The sequence below is a fragment of the Carcharhinus amblyrhynchos genome, chromosome 3, assembly GCF_965287045.1.
Source record: "Carcharhinus amblyrhynchos chromosome 3, sCarAmb.v2.hapA, whole genome shotgun sequence".
NCBI classification, from domain to species: domain Eukaryota; kingdom Metazoa; phylum Chordata; class Chondrichthyes; order Carcharhiniformes; family Carcharhinidae; genus Carcharhinus; species Carcharhinus amblyrhynchos.
The window spans coordinates 41,517,824-41,536,205 of NC_137326.1; the positions used below are offsets into that span (position 1 = coordinate 41,517,824).

Genomic DNA, 18,382 nt, shown 5'->3' on the forward strand with positions numbered 1-18,382 from the left:
TTATAGTTTGAAAGCTGTATGTTAACTTTCTAAGTTGAAGGTGGAAATGATATTTACAATAGACAGCACTGAAATATCGGATATCTCTCAATTCGCTGTCAGAGCCGTCAGTTACACATCTCCCCATCTGAAGATACATAAACTCAACCCCAAGAGATGCAGAATATTAATGGGAGCTGTCACCCACTGTCTGTCAACAACAAAGCAAATATTGCACTGTTTTCCCACTGGGATGTTTATCTTCACCCATTTCATAGTTCAGGTCTCAAGGAATCGTTCTAAAAAGTCAGCAACTAGCCGGGCAAATCAAACCATTATTTCTCCACTAGAAACTCCACTTTGCAAAATTAGCAGAAGGGGTCCGGGGTAAATGAGTGCAGGGCCCAGGGTACCCGAGCCCTGAAGCAGCAGCATCCTCCGGCTGCCGCTCCTACCTGGCCAAGCCCCCGGCAGTCGTGTCAGTGTGCGGGGAACCCTCCTCTCTGTTCCGCCCACAGCTCCGCGAGTGTTGCTCTAGAGAATGCGGAGAGCGGACAGCACAAGGGGGAGGGAAGAAGAGATGGGGAGGGAGGAGAACGGCGTGGGAGGAGTGGAAAGAGAGAGAGCAGGAGGAAAAAGGAGGAGCAGGAAGACGATGAAGAGGGAAAGGGATGTGAGTGGAGGGCAAAAAGAGAGGGAGAAAGGGCAGAGTGTATCCAGAGGAGTGTGAGGATGGAGAAAGGGTGGTGAAAGGGAAGAAGGAGGGGCTGGAAGGGAGTAGAGAGAGGCTAGATAGAAAGAGAGAGAGGAGTGGGGAGAGAGAAGGAGGGAGAAGGTGAAAGAGGAGAGAGGAGGAGGGAGAAGGTGAAAGGGGAGGGAAGGAGTAGAGAGGGAGAAGGTGGAGGAAAGAAGAGAAGAGAGGAATAAGGAAGGGAGATAAAGGAGGAGTGAGAAGGGAAGGTTAGGTGAGAGAAAGTGAGGAAGGAGAGACATGTGGAGAGTGGGGTGAGGATAAAGGCAAAACACTGCTGATGCTGGAATCTGAAACAAAAACAGAAAAATGCTGGAAAATCTCAGCAGGTCTGACAGCATCTGTGGAGAGAGAATAGAGCCAGCGTTTCAAGCCTGGATGAACATTAGTCAGAGCTGAGGAATGAGGAAACAGAAACACATAGAGGTCTAGTACTGGACTGAATGTGCATCTGAAGTAAGATTAGTCCAAAACAAATGCAGAAAATGCTGGAAAAATTAAACTGGTCTGGCAGCATCAGACCATGGGTTCTGAAGAAGAGTCATATTGGATTTGAAACATTAACATTAAATGTCTCTTACACTAAGGTAGAAATGGAGACTTCAGACAGTTCCACCGAACTTACCCGGATAGTTATCCAGGAAATACTGAACAGATTAAATCCTAGTCTAACACTACCTCCTAGTCGACCAGCTTCACCAGGCCACTCTCCCTAACCACCTAACTATTCCCAACACAACTATTCACTCACTCACTTCTCACCCTGCCCACCTATCAACTCACCCACACACACTTCTTACTCCTCCACCCACTCACACTCCTACCCAGTTATCACTTACCCACTCATCCATTCATTCAGTAACATTCAAAGACTAGACCTTTACATTTATCATATAACAGTTAGTGCCGTAAAAAGTGGGTGTGCTCTCTTTCTCCCTGGCTCTACCCTGCTCTGATGGTGTTCCCAAAGGGACAGTGCACTGCTCATTTCTTTGACAGCCAGGAATGGATGGTCCCAGAAGAAATGCACTGCAGCATTGTGTTGGGAGAATCTTGGAGTGCAGTAGTAATCCACTCAACATTGCTGCTGCTCGAAGGATTAAGGTTAATGTCTCTGCACACTCCAGTGATCTCATCCCTGATGCTTTTGCTTATTTGTGATCTATGCTTCATTCCATAACCTGTCTCACTTTCTAATCCCTGCCTGGGTAGTTTTCTCTCATTGATGTTTGCAAGCAGAGAGGTTCAATTCTTCATCTTCCTCCTTTACTCTCAGGGGCACATCTAAAGGATGAAATGAAGGTTAATAAGTCACTTTCATTTAAAAGGGTAGTACGAATGTTCCCTGAGCCAATTTTGCTGAAAGGAAATAATGGTGTCTTAGAATGAGAAAGAAGAGAACAGAATGCCATTACAAACCCTCCTACCCTCTCTTCTTCAATTCACACAATGTGTTCCTCCTCCAATTAAAACACTTTCTTCCCAGGAATTGCAGTCAAACAATTGGTTATCAGAATGTTAACAGATCTTTAATAAAAGCTGTTTCATAGTACATGAAGCTTCGATGACTGAATGGATGAATACATGTGAGTGATGTAAGTTTCCCAGGTGAAGTTTAGACATACAAGGAAAATCAGTCAGCCATCAAGGTATTCATGGTAGTTTATTTACTTTATCATATTACGTAATTGGCTAATATGAATACATTCAGCATTGGAAAATGTAGAAAGTTTCTGAATTTTGGAAGTGCTGTTAAAGTTATTACATTATTTCTAGCTATCCCACTCTCACCTCAGTACATTTTTCCACTATCACTCTGCTGCTTTGTCCTTTGGGGCTTCGATCACTCAGGTACCATCAGTGTTTTTCCTTCTTCTGTTGTTGGGGAAGGCATGATCGACTCCTGATTTTGCACCACAGGTAAGACAAAGAGGCAGGTCTCAAATCCATGCCAGCCAGGGATCAAATCCTGTGCTGTCCACACCAGCCAACTAAGCACTCTGGCCCCTCAAGGTGTCTGAAGCGCTGTGGCAACATAGACTTCAACATGAATGTTGTCACCTGGAGCTATGGATTTCCATCACATGGCTGATCTCTCCTTCTCTTACTGCTGCCATTGGCATGTGTTGGAAGGATTTACAAGTTGTTACCCAATCTGTTTGGCCCCATTATCAATGCACCATCCTTGGTCACCAATTCTTGGAGTGGACCTTGAACATGGAGTTTCTGGCTCAGAGGCAGGGACACTAACCACTGCAGCACAAGACTTCCAGTGTTATGCAGGGGAAGAATAGATTTACATTATGTCAGCCATGATGTGAATATTCTTTTCAACACAGTGAGGTGAGTTGACATTCTTGCTGGTTGATGTAGGGCACAAGTCAGTGGTGGGATTGAAAGTGTTTTATTCAACTTTATTTGACAAGTGGGCATGAGTCATTGTTAAATGGGCAGAACAAGGACATCAGTAAGGGTGGCACAGTGGCACAGTGGTTAGCACCACTGACTCATAGCTCCAACGAGTCCAGGTTCAATTCCAGCCTTGTCTCTGTGGAGTTTGCACATTCTCCTCTTGTCTGTGTGAGTTTCCTCCGGTTTCCTCCCACCGTCCAAAGATATGTGGGTTAGGTTGATTGGCCATGCTAAATTGCACCACAGTGTCAGGGGGACTGGCAGGGTAAATATGTGGGGCTAAGGGGATAGGGCCTGGGTGGAATTGTTGTCGATGCAGACTTCATGGGCCGAATGACCTCCTCTGCACTGTAGGGATTCTGTGATTTTAAGGTTCAGTTAAAAACAGCCTTAAGACTTGATTGCAAATGGACTCAACAAGCATGTCTTCTAGCTGAGTCTCACTTTGCCAATGGTGCGGCTTCGACATCCATAGCTCCTTTTTTGACGACAAAGTTAGGAATAGATAACATGTTAACGTGAGTCTTTGTTTTAATATTGCAGTATATGCAAGCATGATGCTGGTGAAAATTATCATTGAGTCTCCTTTGGTATTTCATGAGCCAGGGCTGAAGAGGATAAGCAGTTGGTGTTCTGGTAGTCGAGCACTGGCATGAGATAGCTCCATTTCATCACATGCATCTGGCTAGGTTCCATCTCCGCGAGAGAGAGAGACCTAATTTGATCTGTGGTCATTTAACAACGAGTTGCAATGAGTCTTTTATGGCAGTTCAGCCATATACTCTGGAATCTGATTTTTCTGGTTTCACTCCACAAGAGTTTATTTCCAAATCTTTCTGTGTTTTAAACAAAGGGAAGAGTTTGTTAAAGATCTACTCGCATTCCAGTTGCCTCTTCCCAGCCTATGTTGCTCATTAAAAAGTGGAAGAAATAGGTCAGTAATGCCAGTGTTGATAAGAGAGTCTGAGTATAGAAATGCCTGTTTGTAATGCTAATGCATGAATGCTTAACACTTCCACTGAGGATCCCTCTATGATATTTTAACAGTGGCCTGAACCAGGTTATTTTACAGTGTTAATTTCTCTGATCAAATAGTAGAGGAACATTGTATATATGCGGCAATCATTTGTGGGCACTTATTAAAAAGGCAAATTATGGCCTTAATGTTTTTTACATGTTACCAGATTCCAATATGAAAGTGAAATACTGCAGATGCAGGCCATCTGAAATAAAAACAGAAAATGCTGGAAATACTCAGCAGGTTCAGCAACATCTGTGGTGAGAGAAACAGAGTTTCCTTTACTACTGCATATGAGAAATTTACTCTGAAAGGTAGAAGAGAGGAATGCAGGGGAAGTATAGATTCATATTTCCAGCTTTATAAAGTGTATCCGGCCATTATAGTTTCCCAATTCATTGCACTGCTAGAAGACTGGAGCAACATGGTGGCACAATGGTTAGCATTGCTATCCCACAGCGCCAGGGACTCGGTCTAAATTCCGCCCTCTGGTGATTGTCTGTGTGGACTTTGCACATTCTCCCAAGTCTCTGTGTGTTTCCTCCAGGTGGTTCAGTTTCCTCCCACAGTACAGATATGCAGGTCAGGTGTATTGGCCATGTTAAATTGTTGCTTAGTGTCAGGGGGATTAGCAGGGTAAATACATGGGGTTATGGGGATAGGGCCTGTGTGGGATTGTTGTCAGTGCAGACTCAATGGGCCGAATGGCCTCCTTCTGCGTTGTAGGGATTCTATGAAGATGTAAATGGTTCAGCTTTGACTGCTTCACAGCATGCAATAGCTTTGGCTGTTTGATAGAACTATTTGTCCACTACCTTGCTGTTTATCCATAGCCCTGTAATTCTCATTTGAGTACATTCCTGAATACAACATATCTCTACACCAAATTATTTCATTAGCCCTGATTCTTTTGCCAATCACCTTAAATCTGGGTCCTTTGATTGCAGACTCTTCAACCACTGGAAACAGTTTATCTTTTACTACTCTATTGAAACCATTAATGATGTTGTCCACCTCTATCAAACCCTTAACCTTCCCCCTGTTAGGGAGAACAACCCCATCTTCTCCAGTCTCCCTACATAACTGGTGTCCCACATCTCTGGCACCGTGTTAGTAAATCTTTTCTGCACCCCTCCAAGGCTTGAGATTGGAGGGATTGAGTTCATCAGGATCTAAATCAAATTCCAAGTTTCATCTAGCTTGACGAGAATTTCCAATTTATCTCTTACCATGAAAGCCAGTTTGGAGATTAGAAATTATCTGGCAGCTAAAAGGAGTAAGCTCTGGGGGGCTTCAGGCTGCTTCCTGGAGAATGAAGGGTCCACTTGAAGGACATGGAGAGGGATGTTCCTTTTGCTATTTCAAGAGTTAAAGGTTACTTTAAGAATTTATTTTCTGTAGTTTAGTTCATAAATTACCTATTGATTAGTGTTTGGAGGATGTTGCTTTTAGTATGTGTATAAAAGTCTTAAAATCTTTTTTGGGTGACCTACACAGTCAGTCATTGAAATTAGAATAGCTTTCTAAAAGTTATCAGTGTGTTTGGCATTTATAACAAATTGGGGCCTCTGGTGGGAGTCCAAATCTACAGAGTTTAAATGAACAGGATTTCCCTGTAACTTTTGCTGTATTGAAAGGTTAACGTAGCTGTGTCTATTGTGGAAGTGTTTGTCAAAGAGCACAGCAGTCTTTAAGTGCCCTGCAGCAGCTCGCAAAGGTTAATTTGAAGGCAATAGCCAAAATGTTAGAAATAGATTTAAAAGTAGGCACTAAAAGGCAGAAATTGTTGAAGTGGCTCAGTGTCTGAACCTTGAGGGAGAAAAGAGTAATCCCAGTACAATGTTTAGTTATCCAGTTGCAATTGAAGCAACTTGAACTGGAAAATTAAATTTAAAAAAAGAAGCTTGAGGAAGAAAGAGAAATGGAAAAAAAAAAGCGAAAGAGAGGAAAAACAAAGGGAAATGGGATTTTTATTAAGAATTCAAAAAGAGAGGGAAGCCAGAAAATTTGAACTGGACAGAGAAAAGCTTTGATTGCCTGAATAGGGAGCAGCAGAGAGACTTGACCGTCAGCCAGCTTTAATGCCTGGTTTTGATTTGACAAGGAATATTTGCTTCGTGCCTGAATTCAGCCTTAAAGTTGATTTATTAGTCACAAGCAGATTTACATTAACACTGCGTTGAAGGTCCTGTGAAAATCCCCTAGCTGCCACACTCCAGCTCTGTCCAGGTACACTGAGGGAGAATTTAGCATCGCCAATGCAACTAACCAGCCTGTGGGAGGAAACTGGAGCACCCGGCGGAAACCCAAGCAGACAACATGCAGACTCTGCACGCACAGTGTCGCAAGCCAGGAATTAAACCTGAGTCCTTGCCCCTGTGAGGCAGCAGTGCTATCCAATGTGCCTGCCTGCCACCCTGGAAAGATTTGAAACATATTTGATACCACTTGATAAAATTCCGACAAGTCTGAATGGCCTAAAGAAATATTGACAATTTTATTACAAACTGTTGTGTTAGGGAATGCATTGAAGGTTCACTCAACAGCCTGCTGACTATAATACAGTGAAGATTGCTGTGCCCAATGCATGTGAGCTAGTTCCAGAAGCTTATGGACAAAAGTTTAGAAATCTGAGGAAGAGACAGAATCAGACTTTTGTGGAAGTTGTCAGAGAAAATGTTTGATATAGGGAAATTAAACTGGAACAAGATTTTGAAACCATTCAACAGGTGTTGTTTGTAGAAGAGTTCGAAACAGTATACCCTTAGAAATAAGGGCTGCGATTTTCCCATCATGACCCGCAACTTTTCTGGCAGGTCGCGGTGGGAGATGTGCGTCGCCGACCTCGTTCCGGGATTTGTTCATGTGCTGGGAATACACGCACATCTCCCACAGCCGGCAAACAGTCTCTGGTCAGACCATGCTGGAAACTGGTGGGAAGGCAGGTAAGTAATTTGAATCTTTTGGTAATATGTTTTAAATGTCGTTTAAATTTAATTATCGAGAACGTTCCGGTCCCAATTGAATCTCCCACCCTGCCAGGAATACTTCATTCTGGTGGGGTTTAGACTAGCCCCCACATTCGGGGAACTAACAGGAGATCCCGCAGAACGAAGGAGGGTCAGGGGTAGGGGGAGTGGTGCCCCCTGGGTGTGGGCACCCTGGCAGTGCACCTGGCATTGCCCAAGGGGCAAAGTGCCTGTGCTCAGGGGGCACCCTAAGCACTGCCCACTGGGCATCAGGCACTGCCAATGGGGTGGGGCCTATTGTAGGCAGGGTCTAGGGGTGAATGGTGGGGTTGGAGGGTCCCGCTGCCACTCTGCAGACAGGATCAGCCTGGGATGGAGGGAGGGCAGTGATTGGGACAGGGTTGGGGGGATGATCTTCCGAAGGGGTCCCTGCCAGGGTGAGGGGTTTTTTTGGGGGGGGGATTGCCACTGCTGGGGTGGGTGGACTGGACATCAGGGTGCTCTGGGGCAGGGTGGGGGCGGCTGGCCCAGGAATTGTTGTATACAGTAGATCGGGCCATGGGGGGCAGGGGGGGCTGGAGAGGCAGCACTGTTGGGGTCTCGGGCTGGCCAGCAATTGGGATAGCCAGCAAATGGGTTGTCTGACAGATCGGGCCGACTGGTCATGCGCAGAGTTCCAGAACTGTCAGACTCCAGTGTGAATAGGCCCCGCTCCCAGGTTTTAAATACTATTCACCATTGGGACCTCTGTAGTGCACAGACTGCAGAGATTTGGGTGAAAAGCTGAACTGAGAAAACATCTAGATGTAAATCAGTTTTCTCACCAATTCAGCACTTTTGGGTGAATCGTGGCCAAGGTTCCATCTAGTAACGTTGCCAAAACAGGAGAAGATACAGTTATGACTAATGGCTAATCCCACAACATATAGAAACTGAAGAGATAAGAGAAGTAATCCTGAGGGGAGAGCAGTCATGAAAAGACACATTCTCCTCAAGGCAGCCAAGGAGATCGGATGGTGGACAGGTATGATTCGAGGAAACCAAGACATTATTCTTGCCAAATGAGAGGCTATGTGAAAGCAGATTGTTGCAGGATGAAGCCCAAAATGGTAGCATTTATGAGCATGAATGGTATGACTGCACATAATTTTGCCCCAATAGACATATCGTAATCTGACAATACAGTAGCTTCAAATGTATTTACTATTGGTAAAAACCTAAACAAACATGTTAATAAGGATTTTGTATCCACAGATGGGGCCTCCACATCTTTTTTCAGTAAAGCAGGCAAACACATAAATATTATAAGAAATATGGGGTGAGTTCTATCATTGATGATGTTGCTTCCCTCTAGAAGGGATGCTATTTAGGAATGAATTGATTAGAGTTTTCAATAAGAGGTTATTCAACAACATAAAATTAATTCATACTTTGGTTTAATTTCTGATGTTGTCACAGTGAGGGTTGTACTAAAATTGCCTCTTAATGATGTTGATTTCATCCAAGAGAATGATCTCACTGGAGATAAAATCCTGCTGTCTCCGGTGTTGTCAGACAAGTCCGGTGGAATGGTAAAAGTTAGAAATGTATCAATACATCAAGTGACAAATAGGAATCTGCGACTATCTATGTTTCTACTGTGAAAGTTACAGTTCTCTCCATAGTTGCGTAAGAGTGAAAAACTCAAACTGCTGAAGTTAAAAGAACATGGAAATCTAAGATTGTCAATAAAGAATTACAAATGGTTGGGAATGAGTTGAAGCTGTTTGAGGTAACCTTGCAGGCAGAGCCACAAGTGTCAAAGCAGCTGTCAAACACAGCTGTGGCACTCCAAGTTGATGGAAGACTGCAAGAAAGCACAAAAGGTCGTGAATGTAGCCCAATCCATCACACAAACTAGACTCCCATCCATTCCTCAGCAAAGCAGCCAACGTAATTAAGGGCCACATGCACCCCGGACATTCTCTCTTCCACTTTCTTCCCTTGGGAAAAGGATACAAAAGTCTCAGGTCATGTTCCAATTGACTCAAGAATAGCCTCTTCTCGGCTACCATCAGATTTTTGAATGGACCTACCTCTCTACACCCTCGCTATGACTGTTACACTACATTCTGCACTTACTCCTTTCCTTCTCTATGAACGGTATGCTTTGTCTGTATAATGCACAAGAAACACTACTTTTCACTGTATACTAATACATGTGACAATAATAAATCAAATCAAATCAAATCAAAAGAAATGCTTTAAAACAAAGTGCCTTAACACAAAATTACTTGGCTGTAACTAATACCGATGAAATGGAACCATAAAGATAAATTTGAGTTCTGGAAGATGAATTAAAACTTCAGAATGATGAAGCAGATGTCCTTATGAAAAACAAATTGAGGGAAATCCGGGTTGACTAGGGAAAGGAACTTCAAACAATTTGTGAAATAGTTAGAAAAGAATACCAGGATTTTTTGACTGACCATCAACAGTGCCTCAACAAAAGCAGTGAAGGAAAACTTGAATTCTGCATTTAAACAGAAGGAGGATTCAGTTGTTTTGTAGAAGGAATTTTTTTTTGGAATAAAAAACTTGTCATAAAAGGGAATGGAGCTAAGAACTGATATATCACAGCTGCAGAGTGAAAGTCAGATGCACAAATCTCCACAGTCATAAAAATCACATCCAAATTATGAAATCAATCTGCAAAGTAGTGAAATCAATCCCCCTCAGCAAGTACTGTGAGCAATAAACTTTTATACAAATATATAAAAATCTGTTGCGGGCAGCACGGTGGCACAATAGCTAGCAAAGCTGCCTCACAGCGCCAGGGACCTGGGTTCAATTCCGGCTTCAAGTTATTGTCTGTGTCTGTGTGGGTTTCCTCCGGGTGCTCGGATTTCCTCCCACAGTCCAAAGATGTGTGGTTTAGGTTGATTGGTCATGCTAAATTTCTGTTCGGGATCAGGGGACTAGCAAGGTAAATATGTGGGGTTACGGGAATAGGGCCTGGCTGGGATTGTTGTTGATGCATGCTTGATAGGCCAGAAGGCCTCCTTCTGCACTGTAGGAATTCTATGAATCATGGAACATCTTGATTGTCATTTCTTCAGCCACCTCAATTGCTTTCAGTGATGAGTTTCAAGGAGACCAGGAAACCCTTGTACTGACAGTTAAACCCCAAAACCAGGTTAAAATTGCTCTTAATGAGCGATTATTTAACAATGTTAATGTTTAACAATAGCAATGTTAATACTAACATTAACAACCCACTGAGAGGCCTATTCATTCATAGCTTAATGTACTGTAGGTAATTGTGGAAGTTAGTAAGTTCGAACTGGCTTCCCAGTGTGGTCAATTTCAGTGATTTAACCTTACCTCACCCATTCCAAAATCCCATCATTCCTGTGAGTAAAGCTTGTTCCCCAAATTGATAATCTCTTGTGTCCAAAAGCAAGTGTAACTATTTTGAAAGTAGCAGTACTGTTCATTTAACTACAGGCAAAATGGTACGTGACCTTTCAGTGCTATTAATCAATGATAAGTGGTAAAATGGGGTTGCGCCATATTGTTTATGGTTATTCATTGCAGCTGTTACAGTATTATGTTAATTTCCGACAACTACTTTAATTTCATTCCCAATGTATAAAGCTTTTGTACCCAGTCTCATGAGTGCAACCAATAGTTATACTGCTGCAACTTCCACTGTTGCTATGGGACAGGTTGCATATGTGCAAATAAAATGTGAAAAAATATTTGATTGACAATTTTTCAGGCAGTTAATTGTTTCATTTGTAGAAAATGACCGTAGTAATGTCTGCACATGTATTATAAATTGCTCATTATGGTATATTAAAGCTTTTATGAAACAAGATCCATTGTTTTGGACTTGCCAAAACAAGCTCAAAATGAGCAAGAATTACTTCTGTAATTCCCTATTTAAAACAACATTGCCATCTGGTTGGGCAGTTTCTTCGATAGGCTGCTATCCTGAGACAGTCAGGAACATACTGTGTTGTAAAACCTGCTGTAATCACTCCTGAGGAACAGCTTTGGCTATTATTAAAGATTATGCTACTCTGCAAGCTGTCGTTTGAGCACACAGATCTGTTTATCTTCCTAATTCTTCATTTTATTGCAAGATTTTTAAACTATACTGACCCTGGAAGGTCTTACAGTCTCACTATACAACAGGTGCTTGAAACAAAGCAAAATGTCTTTTGGCAGAATTGCTGCATTGAAACTCAAATCGGTTGATAAGTAACCTTAGAACATAGAACAGTACAGCACATTATAGGTCGTTTGGCCCTCGATGTTGTGCCAAGCAATGTCTGAACCCAAGATCAAGCTATCCCACTCCCTATCATTTTGGTGTGCTCCTTCTGCTTATCCAATAACTGCTTGAAAGTTCCTAAAGTGTCCGAATCCACTATCACAACAGGCAGTGCATTCCACATCCCAACCACTCTCTGCGTAAAGAACCTACCTTGGATATCCCTCCTATATCTCCGACCATGAACCTTATAGTTATGCCTTCTCATAACAGCTACATCCTCCTGAGGAAATAGTCTCTGAACGTCCACTCTATCTGTCTTCCTCATCATCTTATAAACTTCTATTAATATGCCTCTCATCCTCCTCCACTCTAAAGAGAAAAGCCCCAGTTCCCTCAACCTTTCCTCATAAGACCTACCCTCCAAATCAGGCAGCATCCTGGTAAATCTCCTCTGCACTCTCTCCAATGCTTCCACATCCTTCTTATAGTGAGATGACCAGAACTGTACACAATATTCTAAATGTGGTCTCACCAAGTTCCTGTATAGTTGCAGCATGACCCTACGGCTCTTAAACTCAAACCCCCTGTTAATAAACGCTAACATACTATAAGCCTTCTTCACGGCTCTATGCATTTGAGTGGCAACCTTCAGAGAGATCTGTGGATATGAACCCCAAGATCTCCCTGTTCCTCCACATTCCTCAGAACCCTGCCATTGACCCTGAAATCTGCATTCAAGTTTGTGCTACCAAAATGAATCATCTCGCACTTATCAGGGTTAAACTCCATCTGCCACTTTTCAGCCCAGCTCTGCATCCTATCAATGTCTCTTTGTGGCCTACAACAGCTCTCCACTTCATCCACTACTCCACCAATCTTGGTGTCATCACCAAATTTACTAACCCACCCTTCAGCCCCCTCTTCCAAGTCATTGATAAAAATCACAAATAGCAGAGGACCCAGCACTGATCCCTGTGGTACACCGCAGGTAACTGGCCTCCAGTCTGAAAATTTTCCCTCCACCATCACCCTCTGTCTTCTATGAGACAGCCAGTTACTTATCCAATCGGCCAAATTTCCTTCTATCCCACACCTCCTTACTTTCTTCATAAGCCTACCGTGGGGAACTTTATCAAATGCCTTACTAAAATCCATGCATACAACATCAACTGCTTTACCTTCACCTACACACTTAGTTACCTCCTCAAAGAATTCAATCAAATTTGTGAGGCAAGACTTACCCCTCATGAATTCATGCTGATTATCCCGGATTAAGCTGCATCTTTCCAAATGATCATAAATCCTATCCCTCAAGACCTTTTCCATTAACTTACCAACCACCAAAGTAAGACTAACTGACCTGTAATTACCAGAGTCTTTCCCATTTCCTTTCTTGAAGAGAGGAACAACATTCACCACTCTCCAGTCCTCTGGCACAATCCCCATGGTCAGTGAGGACCCAAAGATCAAAGCTAAAGGCTCCGCAATCTCATCTCTTGCCTCCCAAAGTATCCTAGGATGTATCCCATCTGGCCCAGGGGACTTATCAACCCTCAGGTTTTTCAAAATTGCTAATGCATCTTCCCTCAGAACATCTACCCCCTCCATCCTATCAGCTTGTATCACACTCTCATCCTCAAAAACATGGCCCCTCTCCTTAGTGAACACTGAAGAAAAGTATTCATTCAACGCCTCACCTATCTCTCTCCTCACTCCATGCACAAGTTCCCACTGCTATCCTTGGCCCGCCTTAACCTCACCCTGGTCATTCTTTTATTTCTCATATAAGAGTAAAAGCCTTGGGGTTTTCCTTGATCCGACCTACCAAGGACTTCTCATTCTCCCTCCTAGCTTTCCTTAGCCTTTTCTTTAACTCATTCTTTGTTATCTTGTAATCCTCAAGCAACCCAACTGAACCTTGTTTTCTCATCCTTACTTCCTCTTGACAAGACATTCAACTTCCTTTGTGAACCATGGTTCCCTCACTCAGCCATTTCCTCCCTGCCTGACAGGGACATGCCTATCAAGGACCCGCTATATTTGTTCCTTGAACAAGCTCCACTTTTCATTTATGCCTTTCCCTGACAGTTTCTGTTCCCATCTTATGCTCCCTAATTCTTGCCTAATCACATCATAATTACCCCGCTCAATTATAAACCTTGCCCTGCTGTATGGCCCTATCCCTCTCCATTGCAATAATGAAAGACACGGAATTGTGGTCACTATCTCCAAAGTGCTCTTCCACAAACAAGTCTAACACTTGGCCCGGTTCATTACCCAGTACCAAATCTAATGTGGCCCCACCTCTTGTCGGCTTATCCACATATTGTGTTAGGAAACCCTTCTGCACACACTGTACAAAAAGTACGCCATCCAAACTATTTGATCTATAAAGATTCCAATCAGTATTTGGAAAGTTAAAGTTACCTGTGATAACTCCCTGTGACCTCCACACCTATCCATAATCTGCTTTGCCATTTCCTCCTCTACATCTCTGTTACTATTTGGGGGCCTATAGAAAACTCCTAACAATGTGACCGCTCCTTTCGTATTTCTAACTTCAACCCATATTACCTCAATAGGCAGATCACCCTCGAAATGCCTTTCAGCAGCCATTAAACTATCCTTGATTAACAATGCTACTCCTCCACCTCTTTTACCACCTTCCCTACTCTTACTAAAACATTTATATCCCGGAATTGCCAACAACCATTCCTGTCCCTGTTCTAACCATGTCTCCGTAATGGCCACAACATTGTAGTCCCAAGTACCAATCCACGCTCCAAGTTCACCTACCTTATTCTGGAACCCAGAATTAGGATCTGGAATTATGATGTTATTATTCCAGAATTTAGGATCACAACTGCAGCCTCATTTTAAGTCCAGTGCCTGTTTAGTATCTACACATTCTTAACTTTCAATAGAATAGCTCATTAAAATGTGCACACAAGTCATTTCAAAATACAAACACCAATTAAGAAAACAACAACCAGAAAGCAGTTAGTGATTGGTCCCAAAATTCCTTGCAATTTTTGATGTTTTTAGCCACAGTGCAATTTATTGTTTGATTTCAACATCATTCTCAATGTTTAGGACATTAAGTAAAAACAATCATCAGTATTGCAGCTTAACTTTTGTTAATGGGGTAAAATTGCTTTGGTTCCAGTAGATCCAAGTTAATTTAAGTAGCTTCATTATATCTAAAATAAACCTGTCTTCACAAAGGATGCACAGTGTGGTGATAATAACGCTTTCAGCAATGTATTTCCATTGTGTTGATTAAATCCAGACTTGAAGAAGAATGCAGATTGGGGTTGGGCCTAATTTGGAAACAAAATATGCAAGATGCAGCAGAGTAAGTACATGGAAAGAAGTAGGCTACATGTATCATAGCATGTTTAATGTATGTAATAGATTACAAAAGCAAGACCTTCCAAGAAAGTTGTGCTATTATTTTTGATAGCGCAATTCTTCCACCTTTTAAAAATAAGCACTATCAATCCACATGATACAAGTGGCTCAGAAAATCTGTAAAAATATATTTTTCCTATTAGTTTCCTGGGCATGCAACAAAATTTTAGTTATCCATCAGAACAACTGAAAATATTTCTGAGGGTATTGGTAGCCAGAGTTTACTGCTGAAATTTGTCATGTTCACTACAACTCTCATAAGAACATAAGAAATAGGAGCAGGAGTAGGCCATCTAGCCCCTCGAGCCTGCCCCGTCATTCAATAAGAGCATGGCTGATCTGAAGTGGCTCAGTTCCACATTCCCGCCCTCTCCCCATAAACCTTAATCCCCTTGCCTACCAAAAACCTATCTACCCGCGTCTTAAATATATATAGCGAGGTAGCCTCCACCACTTCAACGGGCAGAGAATTGCAGAGATTCACCACCCTTTGAGTGAAGAAGTTCCTCCTCAACTCCGTTCTAAACTGCACCCCCCCCCCCCCTTATCTTGAGGTTGTGCCCTCTAGTCCTCTCAGCAATTTTTATAGATACATTGTAGAATGCATCCTTTTTGGATGCATCACAGCTTGGCATAGCTCCTGCTCTGACCAAAACCACAAGAAACTACAAAGGGCTGTGAATGTAGCCCAATCCAACACCCAAACCAGCCTCCCATCCACTGACTCCATCTACACTTCCCGCTGCCTTGGGAACGCAGCCAGCATAATTAAGGACCCCACGCACCCCAGACATTCTCTTCCACATTCTTCAGTCGGGAGAAAGATACAGAAGTCTGAAAACATGTACACACCAACTCAAGAACAGCTTCTTCCCTGCTGCCATCAGATGTTTGAATGGGCCCATCACATATTAGGCTGATCTTTCTCTACATCCTATTGGTAACTGCAACACTATGTTCTGCACCTTCTCCTTTCCTTCTCCCCTATGTACTCTATGAATGGTATGTTTTGTCTGAATAGCATGCAAGGAACAGTAGTTTTCACTGTATCCCAATACATGCAACAATAATAAATCAAATCAGATCAATTCAGTTGAATTGAGGATCACTCTCAATAGCAGTCGGGTGTGACTGAAAAGCAAAAGATGCAGCATTTGATAATTTCTTCGCAATTATTCCAATGAAGAAATCCTTTCTTTACCTTATTTCTAACAGCAAAACCTCAACACCAACTTCTAGAAAAATTGCTCTCTTTTCTCACAGGATTGTGAGAAAATGGTGGCACGGTAGCACAGTGGTTAGCACTGCTGCTTCACAGCTCCAAGGACCTGGGTTCAATTCCCAGCGTGGGTCACTGTCTATGTGGAATTTGCACATTCTCCTCGTCTCTCCTCTGGGTACTCCGGTTTCCTCCCACAGTCCAAAGATGTGCGGGTTAGGTTGATTGGCCATGCTACAATTGCCCTTACTGTCCTGAAATGCTTAGGTTAGAGGATTAGTGGGTAAATATGTAGGGATATTGGGGTAGGGCCTGGGTGGGATTGTGGTTGGTGCAGATTCGATGGGCTGAATGGCCTCTTTCTGTACTGTAGAGATTCTATGTCTTCTAAGATTGGCATGTGCAGGGCCAATAGCAGTCACATGTGGCCAAAAGTTTAGTTGCACCGCTAAATGTTGGGTTGCTCCATCACTTGCTTGCAATCGCACATCAGTAAACTCATGTCCACACATAGGTTTCCCTATCTATTCATTTTTAGCTATATTTTATCTTCAGCTTTGAAGGAAGCTATTGAGATTCTCCTCAAGGTTCTCCAAAACCCTGATGTTCAAGCAATGTCCCCTGGCCTGTTATAAAGCAACTTGTTTCTTGCCCTGGAAGCATTGTAACCTCACATCATTGGTGCTATCTGTCTCATATCTTATAATACAAACTAAAACACTGTGGTCTCACATCTTAGACCTTTGGCTTTTCTAGTTACAATTTCTATTTGAAAATTGCTGAAGTCAATTAATACAATGCATTTCTTCAGGGGGAGAAGATAACACAGCATGTCAATTGTATCAATTGAGGTTAAGTACATACAGGTGGAGGGCATTGATTGGATGGTTACTTGAACACATATAAAGAGACACTTACTGACAAGAGGGGATTGAATCTGGCACATCACAATTGATAAAGATTTGATATACTGGAGGCAGCTTGCATCTCCTGTTTCAGGAAAACTATCATCTTAATAGTCACTTGGGATAAACTTAAAATTGTCCCCAAATAAATATTTATTGACAGTTGGTGAATTGGCAATTGACTCTTTTGCTGTTGCGCTCTGTGCAGAGAAGATTTACAAAAAGATCAAGTTATACTCACAAAAAATAAAAGACTGATTATGTTGTAATACACAATCCATCTTATCTCTTTGCTCCTCCATGATCTATTTGCTCCTCCACAGTTCCTGATTTCTCACCATTTAGAAATTACTCTGATTTGTCTTTCCTGAATCCAAAGTGGATGACCCACACTTCCTTATACTGAGCTGCATTTGTCAACTTTCTGCCCACTTGCTTAATCTGCCTGTGTCTCTTTGTAACTTCCTTGACTATTTACCACTGCTCCTCACTTAGTGCCAACCCCTTTAAATATTCAAGCCTCCATGATAATTTTGACCTTTCTAAAGGCCTTTAACAATAAAGACTACCAATTAAACAAGAATCCTTGAGAGTCTAGAGTGTAAGATGAAATTGGGCAAGAAGTAAGAAACACAGTACTTCTAAGATACATAGGGAGGAGATGTTGAATGGAGCTCTGCATGATGTATTACCTCTTATAATACCTAGACTCAGAAACTAAATATAACATGCTAATTTTGCAAATAACATTAACTTCAGAGAGTTGTAAGAATGAAAGACACAGCAATGATCTGTCAAATGATTTAGGTCTACTGTGATCTACTGTGTTATTGGGCAGATGAATGCCAAATAAAATGTAGTTTTGACAAATGTAATGTACTGCATGTTGAAAGAAAGAATGAATGACATAATGAAGGAGTTGGAATTAGCACAGGGAGACTGATCATTTGCAATGTTAAGGCAATATGAAGAAGCAATTAAAAAACGAAGAGAAATATACAGCATTGCAGTCTAAATGTACAAAGGTCATGTTGAGACTTTATAATGTTTATTTTCTCAAATGCAGCAGTCAACATTAGACACTTGTGATTGGCAATGTTGTGATCAACCAGCTCAAAAAGTGGACTGGCTACACAAAATGCAACCAATTGTTGTAATTGTTGCATCGTAGAATACTAATAAATTGTTTATGAAGATCAATTGTCAGTGAAGCAGTCAGAGTTATTCTTATCACTGCATGCTGTCTAATTCCCAACACAGCTCCATAGTCAATAAGATTCTAGAGACCATTATATGGAATAAAATTAATACCAACTGAGAAAGACATAGGTTAATTAAGGACAGTCAGGGTGGATTTGTAAAAGGCAAGTCATGTCTGACAAATTTAATAGAGTTCTTTGAGGAAATAATGGACTCTATTGATAAAGGAACTGCAGTAGATGTGTGTACTGATTTTC

General features: G+C 42.1%; 1 protein-coding gene across 1 annotated transcript in view; it reads right to left on the bottom strand.

Moving 5' to 3' along the window:
* The window catches only part of mdfic2 (MyoD family inhibitor domain containing 2), a 62,572-nt gene extending 62,072 nt beyond the window's left edge, over positions 1-500 (bottom strand). Inside the window, exon 1 of the mRNA XM_080186319.1 lies at positions 435-500. The gene's annotated coding sequence lies outside the window, so the exon portion shown is untranslated. The remainder of the gene's footprint in view (positions 1-434) is intronic.
* Positions 501-18,382: the final 17,882 nt, after the last annotated feature.